Source organism: Haemaphysalis longicornis, unplaced genomic scaffold (assembly GCF_048455015.1).
Source record: "Haemaphysalis longicornis isolate Haplotype H1 unplaced genomic scaffold, Haemaphysalis longicornis Haplotype H1 scaffold_9, whole genome shotgun sequence".
NCBI lineage: Eukaryota > Metazoa > Arthropoda > Arachnida > Ixodida > Ixodidae > Haemaphysalis > Haemaphysalis longicornis.
Window position 1 is genome coordinate 63,763,911 of NW_027526460.1, and position 14,154 is coordinate 63,778,064.

Below are 14,154 nucleotides of genomic sequence, written 5' to 3' on the forward strand. Positions count from 1 at the left end.
TTATGCTACCGAAATAGTTCGTTCCAGAAAAATGCATTTAAAATGTTACCACTTCGACCATAAAACACAGTTGTACAGGAATAAACGAATACGCCTTTTGTACACACCCGATCATTCTCTAACTATTCGTACTACTTTATTGTTTTTCAAAAGGAACATATCACCATTGACTTTTGAGGCACGCAATTAAACACTCAATTCTACATTGCATGAGGTTGAATGTCGCATATACGCGCGACTTCCTCTTTAATATTAAACAAGTTACGTCGCCACTCTGCCCACAATGTGATGTGCGAGAAACCCTTCAGCACCTACTCTGTGATTGTGCTCGATTCAGTGCTCAAAGAGTGTCCCTAGCTGTGTCTTTGTGACTTCCGCTTTCTGGGGACGTTCAGCTAAATGACGTCTTAGGACCATGTACTTGTCCCTAACGTGCTTTATGGGCTACAAAAGCTCTGATAGAGCACCTGCAACACACAGGTCTAGACCAGTCGCTGTGAATAACTTGCCGTTTCTGTGCGCATCAAGTTCTTGAACATCATCGCCATCATCTTCATCACGTCATTAACTGGCGTAGCAAGTTAGGAAATTTGCGCCGCCTAACATCGCCAGACTTCAGTAAAGATCGTTCTCTCTCTCCCTCTCTGCTCGCTGCATTGACTTGCGTTAATTCGCTCAATATTGCGTCAGAAAAGGGTTCGGACATTGAAGTTCACAGATTTTTTTACTGAAGGTAATTTGTCTACAGTTTGGGGATTGCACAAAAAGCGTCTGTTACACATTGAGGCAAGTGAGAGAGAGAGAGAGAGAGAGAGAAAGGGCAAAGCAAAGGCAGGAGTGTTAGCCAGGCTACGGCCTAGTATGCTATCCTATACGTTGGAAAGGAGAACAATACGAAAAAAAAGGAATAAAGGAGGAGGAATAAACTTTTATTGACTCCCAATCCGACTCCGTGCGTGGAGGCAGAGCAGTGGGGGGACTCCTTAGTCCAGGAGGCCCTGGCTCCGGTTGGCCATCCGGGCATCCACGATGGTCGTCGAAGCGCCCGCACCAACTACATCCGCACCCACTACCAGCATCTTCCGGACACGCTGTACGTGAACGCAACCCAATATCCAAACCGATCAACTTATGCCGTCGCCACTGTAGACAGCCAAAAACGCATTACGGAAAAAGAGGAAAACAGGAATTGAAGGGGAAAGGTAGAGACAGAGCGTAAAGTGGTGTGCCCAGCGGTTGGACACTATAGACAAAAACGTTCAGTGAATTCAATCATAGACGGTAGTCTTTTGTGCTACAGTCTTCTGTGCAAGTCAGTCGTTTTTAGAAAACACAGGAGCGCTTTTGTCGCTTTGTGTGTAGATGTCAGAGAGGGCCAGTGGCCCAGGATTTTCGCCTTAGAGAACGGGTGCCGAGTCTAGTTTCCGTAGAGTTGATGAGAGGTGTCTCCTTTCCGATGGAAAACGTGGGCATTCGCATAGCACATGTCCGTAAGGTCTCTGGTGTGTCCCAAACTTGGCACGCCTCACTGGCTGCAATTACATTCAAATAGGAGTAAGGAGTAAATATTTGTGGATGCGACTCAAAGCCAGTGACGACAAAGAATGATTGCATCAGACCGTGGGAGGTCTAATGGAAGGGGACGCTTGTGATGCGGGTCCAGGGTTAAAATACGAACGCTCGTGAACTCTTGGGTAGACCAATTGGATAGCGTTGTCTACCGGGTACGTTTGCGGATAGTCCTATCTGCGTTCGTCCTGGATAATGGCATGAATATGGTCTCGGTTTTTTGTGTGCCAAGCGTGCGGCAGCGTTCGCACTTTCGTTTCTGACAATGCCGCAATGACTGGGAAGCCACTGGAAGGCAATGTCCTGACCCGCTTAGGCTGCATGGTCGTACAATAGTCTTATTTCGGCAAGCAGGTGTTCATGGGGTCCACGGTTCAGGGCTGACTAGGCGATTGAAGCACATGCTTTGAGTCGCAGAAGCTCGCCCATCTTCGGCATGAAGTTTCTTCAGTGGTATTAAGGACACAACGGAGGGCGGTAAGTTCTGTAGCCGTGGAAGTAGTAAGATGGGCTATTTTGAATTCTGTGCAAATGGACATTTGTGGTATATCAACGGCGCCGGCAGAACCATATGTTGTTACCGAGCCATCGGTGTAAATATGGGTGCGGTAACTGTATCTCTCGTGCAAATAAATTAGAGTTAGCTGCTGTAGTGCCAGCGTTGGAAAATGCTGCTTTTTCGTTAAGTCTGGGATATTAAGGCATGCTCGAGGCTGCGGCGTACACCAAAGCGGGAGCGGCGGCCTCTTCACAGGCGTATAGTTGGATGGCATGCTGGTGATGTGGGAAGCTACAACTTTTGCGAAAGACGCATGGACGCGTTTAGATGGCATACTAGCAAGGGGATTATCAGGCAGCCTGGTTAAGTGCCTAATGTGAGCCCTGAGTGTATCAATTGCCACGTAAGTGGGCAAGGGGTGATCACAAGCAACAGAAATGGTGGCAGCTGTTGACGTTCACCGTCGTAGGCCAACGAAAGTTAGGAGGGTCTGTACTTGTATGCCTTATAGTTGCTGAATATTTGTGCGGCATGTACATGAAAGTGCAGGTAGTCTGTACCGTAGGGAGCCCAATCATATTGCGTTGTACAGCTGCAACATTGACTTAATGGGCGTTCCCCGCGTATTTCTGCCAATAAACTGGAGAATATGGGCCACTGTACACAGCCGCTTTTTTAAGCAATGAACGTAGAAGCGCCAAGAAAGATCCCTGTCGGCACCCACGCCGTTTGAAACCCTTTCGCTATGAACTCTCAAAGGGTATGCATAGATAGTCTTCCGTGAGAATGCAAGCGCTGCGCAATTGATGGAAGACACTAACAATTCTTGCTTATGCAGATAGGTGTTGGTCAAGTCTGCCGCACTTTCAGGCGCACGTGCACGTGCCGTCGAGTCACTCCATCTGCCCAGATGCAAATACCATCTGCGTAAATCGACAGATCAACCATTCTTGGAACCGATCTTGCAAGGCCGATGATTGTGAAGTTGAACAACGTAGGCCTCAACACGGCTCCCTGGGGGACACCGCGGTCGGTATAGTGTATTGACGTTGGGCCATCTTGAGTAATTACAAAGAATGACCTCCCTGAGAGGTAACTCCGCACCCACTGGTAGGCTCGCCCGCAAAGCCCCACTGCCTGCAGTGCTTTAACAATGGCATCACGCTCCACGTTGTGATACGCTCCTTTCAAGTCCAGTAACAGTGCAGCGCATATGCGCTTGACGCGTCTCTGCTGCTGCACGAATGTTACCAGGTCGATAGCGCATCGATAGAAGAACGGCCACGACGAAAACGAGCCATGACTTCATGGTAGACATTGTAGTGTCCAAGGAACCACTCAAGACGTGTAAGGATAACTCGTTCCATAAGCTTTCCAACGCTACTGGCAAGTGCTATGGGTTGGTATGCCGCAGGGTCCAGCAGAGATTTTCCAGGTTTCAGGGGCGGAACAAGGCGGCTAGACCTTTATTTTTCAGGGAGTATGCCACTACGCCATAGTTCGTTGAAATATCTGAAAAGGGCGTGCCGGGCGCCGTTGCCAAGGTGACAGAGAGCAGCATATGTGGCTCAATCCTGCCCAGACGATGACGATCGGGTGCAGAAAGCCAATGCCGCCTCAAGCTCTTCCATAAAAAAAGGGATCATGTCATGCGGGAAGTCATTGCAAGTGATGAACCAGTAGGGCCTGTTTCACTGGCGAACCGAACGCAGAAGTCCTGGGCTACTTCGAGCCCCCCGGGTTTCTGGTGAAGAACCAGAGCCTTGAATGGGGGGCGCTGTTGCACGTGGGTCATTAGCCCTCGCACATTTGTCGATATTCTAGCCAAAACTTCCGAGGGTCGAGTGATTCACAGACAGAATTCCAATGCCGTGCTTGCACATGGATCTTGTTCTGCCAACTCCTCGCATCTCTTAAATCTTTAAAAGACTTCTTACGTCTGCATTTCCGTTCGGCGCGCCGACGGACTGTTCTAAAGTGTTCCAGCTCAATATCGAACTCTGTAATTTTAGGAGACAGCCGGGCGGAACGTATGCAAGAAACTAACCTGCTTCCAATGGCAGACTATGTCCCGGCTCGTCACTCCTGCAAAAATTTTCCATCATGGATTGAAATGGTGGCCAATCGTTCCCCCGAATAACGTGAGGGCGAAGTGACTTTGTTGTCCAAGAATGTTTAAATAGGTCGGACTACGGCCGCTTCCATGGGTTTCTATGTCTGGAAACCATTGTGTTCGGCCGGATGACCACCGCGACACAAACGTTACGTTCAATCAACAGCCGTGGTTCGTGACACGTAAAAAGAATGACTTCCATCGTTCACTAAGCACAGGCCAAGGCAAAGGAAACCAGGCTTCGGCCTTTGCTGTTAATGCCTGAGCTTCTCCAAAGCAAGTTGTGGGCATTAAAATCACCCGTAATGACCCATGAACCAGTCGTTGTGCTTAGTATTCCCTCCAGCTTCACGCGACCAAAACTAGACGTTGGGTGTATGTACGCACCCACAAGTGTGAAGGTGAGCTTGCGTTTCCTGATGGTGAGGCTGACGTACTGGTTACCGCTGTGAGGTTGCACAGGATGGTGCACGTTGGTGAGCTCACAGAAGGATGGCAAGTTGGGCTAGTTGGTTCATAGTGACCATATCGAACAGGCAGCGCGAAAAGGACGGGACAAAAGAATTAACAACGACACAGCGCTGAACTGTCAAATGAATTGTATTAGAAACACACACACACACACACACACACATATATATATATATATGCATATACATATATTTATATACATATATATATATATATATATATATATATATATATATATATATATATATATATATATATATATATATATATATATATATATATATATATATATATATATATATATATATATATATATATATATATATATATATATATATATATATATATATATCAAGGTTGCAGTCGTCATTGCGTTTTTTCGGCTTTTTTCGAAAATATTTAATAGGACCGAATGACGTGTGCTTGTCACGTTTCTTTGATTCATTGATAAATAAGCGAAAATATAAGTCGAGAAAAAATCCGCCGTTTTTCCGGGAGCGGGACTCGAACCCACATCTCCGCATAACCGGTGCGGTGCGTTCGCCATTACGCTATCCCCACAGCGGCTTCTCTCTCGACTTTAAAGCGGGGGTTTATATTTACAAGAGCTCTGAGGCCGGTCAACTAGCGCCGCCCCTCGACTACCGCGGGAGACGTAGAACGTCTTCTTTCCCAGCGGCCGCCACGTAGAACGTGGTCGGAGGTCGGAGTTAGCAATTGGCATATCCGAACTGCTAGAGCCAGTGCCTCGTAATGCATGTAGCAGAACAGAGAGATACGGGACGAGGGACTCGGTAAAGATACATATCAAGGTCGCAGTCGTCATTGCCAGTGCTATTCGGCTTTTTTCGAAAATATTTAATAGGGCCGAATGACGTGTGCTTGTCACGTTTCTTTGATTCATTGATAAATAAGCGAAAATATAAGTCGAGGAAAATTCCGCCGTTTTTCCGGGAGCGGGACTCGAACCCACATCTCCGCATAACCGGTGCGGTGCGTTCGCCATTACGCTATCCCCACAGCGGCTTCTCTCTCGACTTTAAAGCGGGGGTTTATATTTACAAGAGCTCTGAGGTCGGTCAACTAGCGCCGCCCCTCGACTACCGCGGGAGACGTAGAACGTCTTCTTTCCCAGCGGCCGCCACGTAGAACGTGGTCGGAGGTCGGAGTTAGCAATTGGCATATCCGAACTGCTGGAGCCAGTGCCTCGTAATGCATGTAGCAGAACAGAGAGATACGGGACGAGGGACTCGGTAAAGATACATATCAAGGTCGCAGTCGTCATTGCCAGTGCTATTCGGCTTTTTTCGAAAATATTTAATAGGGCCGAATGACGTGTGCTTGTCACGTTTCTTTGATTCATTGATAAATAAGCGAAAATATAAGTCGAGAAAAAATCCGCCGTTTTTCCGGGAGCGGGACTCGAACCCACATCTCCGCATAACCGGTGCGGTGCGTTCGCCATTACGCTATCCCCACAGCGGCTTCTCTCTCGACTTTAAAGCGGGGGTTTATATTTACAAGAGCTCTGAGGCCGGTCAACTAGCGCCGCCCCTCGACTACCGCGGGAGACGTAGAACGTCTTCTTTCCCAGCGGCCACCACGTAGAACGTGGTCGGAGGTCGGAGTTAGCAATTGGCATATCCGAACTGCTGGAGCCAGTGCCTCGTAGAAGCCGCTGTGAGGATAGCGTAATGGCGAACGCACCGCACTGGTTATGCGGAGATGTGGGTTCGAGTCCCGCTCCCGGAAAAACGGCGGATTTTTTCTGGACTTATATTTTCGCTTATTTATCAATGAATCAAAGAAACGTGACAAGCACACGTCATTCGGCCCTATTAGATATTTTCGAAAAAAGCCGAATAGCACTGGCAATGACGACTGCAACCTTGATATGCAGGGCCGTACCCAGAGGGGGGGGTTTGGGGGTTCGAACCCCTCCCGAAATCTTTTCCAGGCAGCGCGTAAGCAATACTTAATGTTGGTTTCGGCAAAACTACCACCTTGCCAGAACCCATAACCCCCTCGGAAAAAAATTACTGGCTACGGCCCTGTTGATATGTATCTTTACCGAGTCCCTCGTCCCGTATCTCTCTGTTCTGCTACATGCATTACGAGGCACTGGCTCCAGCAGTTCGGATATGCCAATTGCTAACTCCGACCTCCGACCACGTTCTACGTGGCGGCCGCTGGGAAAGAAGACGTTCTACGTCTCCCGCGGTAGTCGAGGGGCGGCGCTAGTTGACCGGCCTCAGAGCTCTTGTAAATATAAACCCCCGCTTTAAAGTCGAGAGAGAAGCCGCTGTGGGGATAGCGTAATGGCGAACGCACCGCACCGGTTATGCGGAGATGTGGGTTCGAGTCCCGCTCCCGGAAAAACGGCGGATTTTTTCTCGACTTATATTTTCGCTTATTTATCAATGAATCAAAGAAACGTGACAAGCACACGTCATTCGGCCCTATTAAATATTTTCGAAAAAAAGCCGAATAGCACTGGCAATGACGACTGCAACCTTGATATGTATCTTTACCGAGTCCCTCGTCCCGCATCTCTCTGTTCTGCTACTTGCATTACGAGGCACTGGCTCCAGCAGTTCGGATATGCCAATTGCTAACTCCGACCTCCGACCACGTTCTACGTGGCGGCCGCTGGAAAGAAGACGTTCTACGTCTCCCGCGGTAGTCGAGGGGCGGCGCTAGTTGACCGGCCTCAGAGCTCTTGTAAATATAAACCTCCGCTTTAAAGTCGAGAGAGAAGCCGCTGTGGGGATAGCGTAATGGCGAACGCACCGCACCGGTTATGCGGAGATGTGGGTTCGAGTCCCGCTCCCGGAAAAACGGCGGATTTTTTCTCGACTTATATTTTCGCTTATTTATCAATGAATCAAAGAAACGTGACAAGCACACGTCCTTCGGCCCTATTAAATATTTTCGAAAAAGCCGAAAAAAGGCAATGACGACTGCAACCTTGATATGTATCTTTACCGAGTCCTCGTCCCGTATCTCTCTGTTCTGCTATATATATATATATATATATATATATATATATATATATATATATATATATATATATATATATATATATATATATATTTATATATATACATATATATATATATATATATATATATATATATATATATATATATATATATATATATATATATATATATATATATATACAGAAAGATAGGTCAGCAGTCTACAACGCCTAAGGAGGCATAGGGGTGTGGTTAGGCTCTTTTCTTTTTCACTACGGTTAATGAAGTACACATTTTTTTTAATATACAGAACAAACAAAGAAAGAAAAACACGCGCCCAGAGTGGGGACCGAACCCACGCCTTTCGATTACATGTCGAATGCCTTACCAATTCGGCTATCTGGGCGACTGCGTTCTCCTTCACTTTCTGGGCTATTTATATTTACTAGAATTGTATCTGAATTGGTAAGGCATTCGACATGTAATCGAAAGGCGTGGGTTCGGTCCCCACTCTGGGCGCGTGTTTTTCTTTCTTTGTTTGTTCTGTATATTAAAAAAAAATGTGTACTTCATTAACCGTAGTGAAAAAGAAAAGAGCCTAACCACACCCCTATGCCTCCTTAGGCGTTGTAGACTGCTGACCTATCTTTCTGTATTTCCTCAACGACCCCCTCATTTCCTTACTATATATATATATATATATATATATATATATATATATATATATATATATATATATATATATATATATATATATATATATATATATATATATATACTCCACTCTGAAGGGCCACGTGGCTTCATATCTTGTCATCCGCGATTACAGCGCACGTCAAACTTTGTGAGGCTGCACATGCCAAATACCACCCAATGCGCCCTGGCCCAGACAGTAATACAAAATCACTCTGTCACCTTGGCAAACGCGATTACAAAATTGACAAAATCCACGTGCCAAGGACCACAATAATGCGCACCGCGACCAGTCAAGGACACAAATTAACTTTTAGCTAACGACACTGAAGGAACGTTGACGCACTTGTCTCCATTTTCCCGTACACGTTGGTCCTTGTATTGAGCAATTACTACAGTGTCTTAAAAGACAGGCACGCAGCCACACTTCGCAGAATGCCGAGCAACATGGGAATATTTGTCGCCGTGCAACGTGCGCTCGTGGTCCAAGGCTCTCAGGTTCAGGCAACGCCCCATTTGACCGACATACACTTATTGGTAGCACGAAAACGGTATCAAATACCTCACTGCCACGTTACAAGGAAAGAATAGCGACACGTGTTTTGACTTCGCATCATGTATGCTTGGCGGCTCCTGATGTCTTCTTGTCAACTGTGTTGCACACTCGGCTTCATTTGTTTGGTGCACAGAACAATATGTTTACTTCGTAACTACCAGCTACATTTTTTAATCCATGTGACAATCTGTGTATATAGGGCATGACAGAGAAGTTTGTTCTTTGGATTCAAGCTGACTGGTTTTGTTGTGCCAAAGCGCCCGTCCCAAATTCGTTGCACGGGGCGACGCACCGACCGCGGGGCCGATTCACGCCTCATCCAAACCGGACCAAACCGCCCGGGGCCGACGGGCCCAAACTTGCATCGCTGCAGAGTCCCATTTCTTTTAAGTGCGAATGCACTTTATAAGCGACCCCAAACCATCCACCGCCGGCGGCGGCGGCGGCGGCGTCCGCAGTGCTCCTCTATATTTAAAAAAGAAACAGCATCCGGCGCCAGGTTTCGATCCGAGGACTTTGCGGCCGCAGCGCGACGCTCTACCGACCAAGCCACGGACGCGACGGTGATATCAGTGTTAGTTATATCTTTAACGCATTCAAACTACGTCGTCAGCGGCATGCGTTGGCGACTCAGCGGCGTTATAGCGGCTTGATAACTGCGTGGTGTACACGTGATACTACAAACCCGATGGAAGAGATGGAAGAGAAGGCGGCGAGGCGGTGGGCTGCGGGGGCCGAGCGCAAGCGCCGCAAGCGGGCCGACAACCGTGCATTCGCACTTTCACATTCTCCCCCTCGGGAAATGCGGGGGAATTTTTTTGCTTTGCGGCGGCTTAGCCGAATCATGCGTCGGGTGAACTACGGGCAACCGACATGCGGCCGCTTGCCTGGTGGTGGCTTCGCGGAGATGGCGACGGCGTCGCCCTCCCTTCCCCCCATTGGGCGGCTCGGCTGACGCAACCGCTTCGCTTCCATTCGTCGGATTTCAAACTTCAGCCAGTGAGAGTCGTGATTTGAGCGATTCAAACTTCTCGGGGTGACAACGGACTTCGGGGGTATAAGACCCACCCGAAGGCACTTATCGTCGGCATTCTTCGCGGCGTTCTTCGGCGGCACTTATCGGAGGCACCGAGTGGAGAGGTGCTGTCGCCTTCGTGCGAGATATTAAACGATTCTTACCCTTGTACATACTGAATATAAATGTTGCTTCTACTTTTTGCTGGCTCGAGAACTTCATCGCTCTGCTCTGCGCCGCGTCGATAGCGGACGGAGCAAGGCAGCGTCGCTACACTGGTGACTGTGCTCGGGTGGCCTGTTGCAACAGTCGTGACAGCGTCGGGATGGCTGATTCCCAACATCGGTGACAAGCTGGGATGCGAGTCACGACATTGGCGACTGCGTTGGGATGCCCAGTCGCAACATTGGTCGCAGCGGTTGGATTCTGTGTCGCAACATTGGTGACTGCGGTGGGATGCCCAGTACCAACAGTTTCTCGCGTCAGAGACCCACATTTCACCCTGTTCGATATGGTCAAGGTGAGCTCACGTCTGATGAAAACCGCGATTTTGCTGTGCTCCCCGCATGTGGCTGATTGGAAAAGCTCATAGTAGATAGCCTAATAGGTTTATAAAGTTTCGGGTCACAGATGACGGGGATGGGATCAACTTCATGAACACAAATTGCCGGAGGTCAGAGTTGTGTGACAACAGACGTCTGGTGTTCCATTGAAAAATGGAAGCGCCGTTTACGTCAACACTGAACGAAGGGCGCCCGTTGGCCATTGAGCTTTCTCACCCGAGGCTTGCGAGTACTGGCTACAGGGCCTCCTGTACTTGTACTGCACTCAACGCAGATGAAGAGTTTTTGTTAGTGACCTCAAGACCGCTACGACTTGCAGATCTGGGCCTTCAGCCCGGGCGGGAGATCGCGTAACTGTCTTCTGCACTGAGCGTTGGAGGTACAATCGATGGCAGTGGGGGTCACACGTCAACCGACGAGGGTTGTAACTCCTTCGGATGTGTGCTCGGCGACTGCTGCTGCGCCGGGGGTGGCGGAGGCGGCGGAAGCAGCGGCCGCGGAGGTAGCGGTTGGGGATGTAGTTGTTGCACTGGTGGAGGATCCGCTTGCGTAGAGGCGTTAGTGGGAAAACGGTGAGGCTTTTTCGATGACCTCTGGCGTCGAGATCGGTGCGCCGCCGCTGTCGCACCGTCGCAGCAGCGTCCTTCCACGTGGAGTGATCCCTCACCATCTGTTTCAAGGCAGCCACCTCCTTCTTCCTACGTGGCCACTTCTTCGATAAGGCACCATGATGTCCCTCAAAGGTGGCGCACGGGGGGGTACCTTCATTCACTGCAGTCGCTAGCCATGTGCGGCCAAGCACATTTGGGACATACAGTGGCGCTCCCACAGACTGCAACGACATGGCCAATTTTCATGCACTTGTTGCACTGGCGGGGTTTTGGCCCATTGGGTAGGACAGGCTGACGGAAATGACCCACCTTAACATGGGAAGGAAGGCTGTCGCCCTTCAGGCACCTGGACATACCAATGCGGCTCACTTGTCTGATTACAATACCTTCATGTGCAGGTTTCATTAGTATGGGCAGGCCCTATTTGGGGATAGACGCATCCACGTCACAAATGACGCTTACCGTCGATTCTCCATACGGAGTATCATGAGCTCGCACTTTCATGTCTCGCAGGGAAGTAATCTTTCGCAAAACTTCCAGCGCAATCTGATGCTCCACGTTGGTAGCCAAGATATTTCGTCGGTAATTATTCCTGACGTCCTTGACTTCTCCAGGCACAGTGGCCTCCAGGAACACGGAGACTACCTGCTTGTTGCGCATCCTCAAATTGTATGTCTTGGCCTCCGACACGAACGGTATCGTGTGCACAGGGTGTCTAGGCACGGGATTTACTGTCGAGGTGCTAGATCGCGAAGATGCCGTGTGGAGCATTCTTTTCGCCTTTTTTCCAAGGCACACTTGAAAGTCATCGTCTGAATCACAGTCACTGGGCACTGAGTACAACTCGATGTCCTCGGCGTCTGTGTGAGTTGGGAGGCTGGCGCGCTTTCTGGAGGCGGCGCCCGCTGGTGGATCGACGTCGCACGGCTCCTCTGGGGGATCCGCGTACATCACAGCTCAGCAAAAAGCGGTGTCTACCGGAATGAAAGCAAAAAAAGACCACAAATATTCGCCGGCAAAACAAGCAGCGTCCTACAGAAGAGGCGCTTCGTCGTCGTCTCCAGGCAAGCGAAATTAGTGCATTTGTCACCCTGCCACTTAAAGATAAATTCAGGCAAGCGAAATTTAGCTTGAAGTGGCAGGGTGAGAACACACACAAAGTGAAGAACAAAACGATGGAATATATAGTGGAGTATCTCGCGGAAGGAGTGAGAGCCCCAATCCACTCCCTCACGTTCCTGGGCGCCGTCCAGCGCACACGCCTTGGCGCGACTTCAGCAGACCGCCACACGACATTTATCGCATATCCCTCGCGAAACCGGCAAACCCAGCTTTGCATTCAAACAGTCTCAGTAGTAAGGTGTCTTCGCTTTAGCTGCGGTAGTGGCTGCGTGTCGCCACTTTCGTTCTCTGAGAGTATGGGCGCATCGCCGCCGTTATTCTCATGCAGTCCTCGCTTTGCATCCTACATTCTGCACTGCACTCGTTACCAACTATTTTACGAGTCCAAGCGGAGACGGGACGCAAGGAGAAGCCGTGAGAGGGGCGCCCCGGGTAAACGGAGCGGGAGAACCGGCTCCATTTCCACTGGACATTCCTTTAGAAGGTGGAAGCGGCTAGCGCAGCAAACGCAGAGCCACCGCAGCCAATGCCACTGGCCATTCGGCTGTGTCAACCGCAGAGAAGCACAGAAGGGTGGCGTGCGTCACACTTCTCTACAGGACCTTAACCATCTTGGTTCTCCTGTCACTCTCGGTGCGTAAATCGACGGCGAAACTTTCATATGTAAAGCATCTCATGCTCGGGGCTGTGTCCCTCCCTCGTTGTCGTTGTCGTTGCCCGCCATCCGCACTCTACTGCGGATGCGCGTCTCTTGAGCCCCGTCAGCCTTTAGGCTGACTTCAGCGCAGTCCACTATAAAGAGAAATGGTTAGGCGGCGCCTGGTTTCGATCCCACGATTCTCTGGCCGCAACGGGAGGTACGTGGGGCTCTTGCTACTGCGCTAGAAACCGAGACGGGAGCATGTGCTACGGACGCACCTGATGTCCTTCACTCATTCAAACTACGTCAAGAAGGTACTGATACAACGAACGCACGCGAAGCTGAATGTCAACGGAAACGACGAACTGAAAACTAATGGGAACTTCAGTCAACCCCATGGCTGCTTCGCATACTACTCAGGGTTCCCCTACGGGAAGATGGTGTAATTTTTTGCTGAAATGCCCCGTCTGTTGCTCACACAATTGGTAAAATTGATGTGATGCTGGTGACGCAGCCACCATGCGAGCGGTGCAGGCAGGCGCATACATGGAATGTGTAAACTTGTCTATAAAAATTTTTTTACCATTACGAGGTTCAATTTAAGGAATTCAAGCTGTTCATTCCGTCACCATTACTCACGTGATTATACTCTCTGTAGCAAAAAGGCCCCCTTTATGGATGTTCAAGCGCTCTTATCTTGCATTGTGGTATTCCATTTTTGTCCCAAAGATTTTCTCCTCACCCCAGCTTTCATTTTTCTGTCATACCCTATCTCCTGAGCATTGTTTAGGTGTTAAAGATCACTACTACTAGGAAATGTCGTTTGGCGGTATAAACGAGGAGGCGAAAGTAAGTTGTACCATTCAAATTCATGAAAAGCAGGAAACGCGCACGTTGTCAGCACTGGACGACTATTTCGTGCCCCTGTTATTGTGACGTACACTTTCGTTTTCGTGATGATTGTCAATGTCTGCTCAGTTTCTGCTATTGAAGACAATTCCTTGTACAGCCGCTTTCTTGATGAATAAACAAGAAATATGAGTGGGATCTTAGGTGGCTGCAACGTAAATTAACGATCACGAAGAGAGGTAAGAAACTTGCGCGAGAGCCATAGTCATAGTTTAAAGTGCAAATAACCGTCTTATGTTTTGCGTGCACTTTAAGTCCTCTTCTTTTATTTTACGGCTGATACATCAAGTTTGCGTCCGGAATACTTAGCCATGTGACCTTGGCCTTGGAGGAAGCAAATCAAAATCTCTTCGTAAAAGTTAGAAGCAATCGGTGCCACGAGCAATCCGTGCCTTGTCCTTAGGAGGGCATC

General features: G+C 49.0%; 1 protein-coding gene and 1 non-coding gene across 2 annotated transcripts in view; one reads left to right on the forward strand and one right to left on the reverse strand.

Annotated features, from left to right (window-relative positions):
• LOC144152078 (uncharacterized) overlaps window positions 1-14,154 on the forward strand; it is a 36,984-nt gene that overhangs the window by 2,446 nt on the left and 20,384 nt on the right. The window lies entirely within an intron of this gene.
• Window positions 7,968-8,039, reverse strand: Trnat-ugu (transfer RNA threonine (anticodon UGU)). The gene has a single exon. It is a non-coding gene; the product is annotated as a tRNA-Thr (tRNA).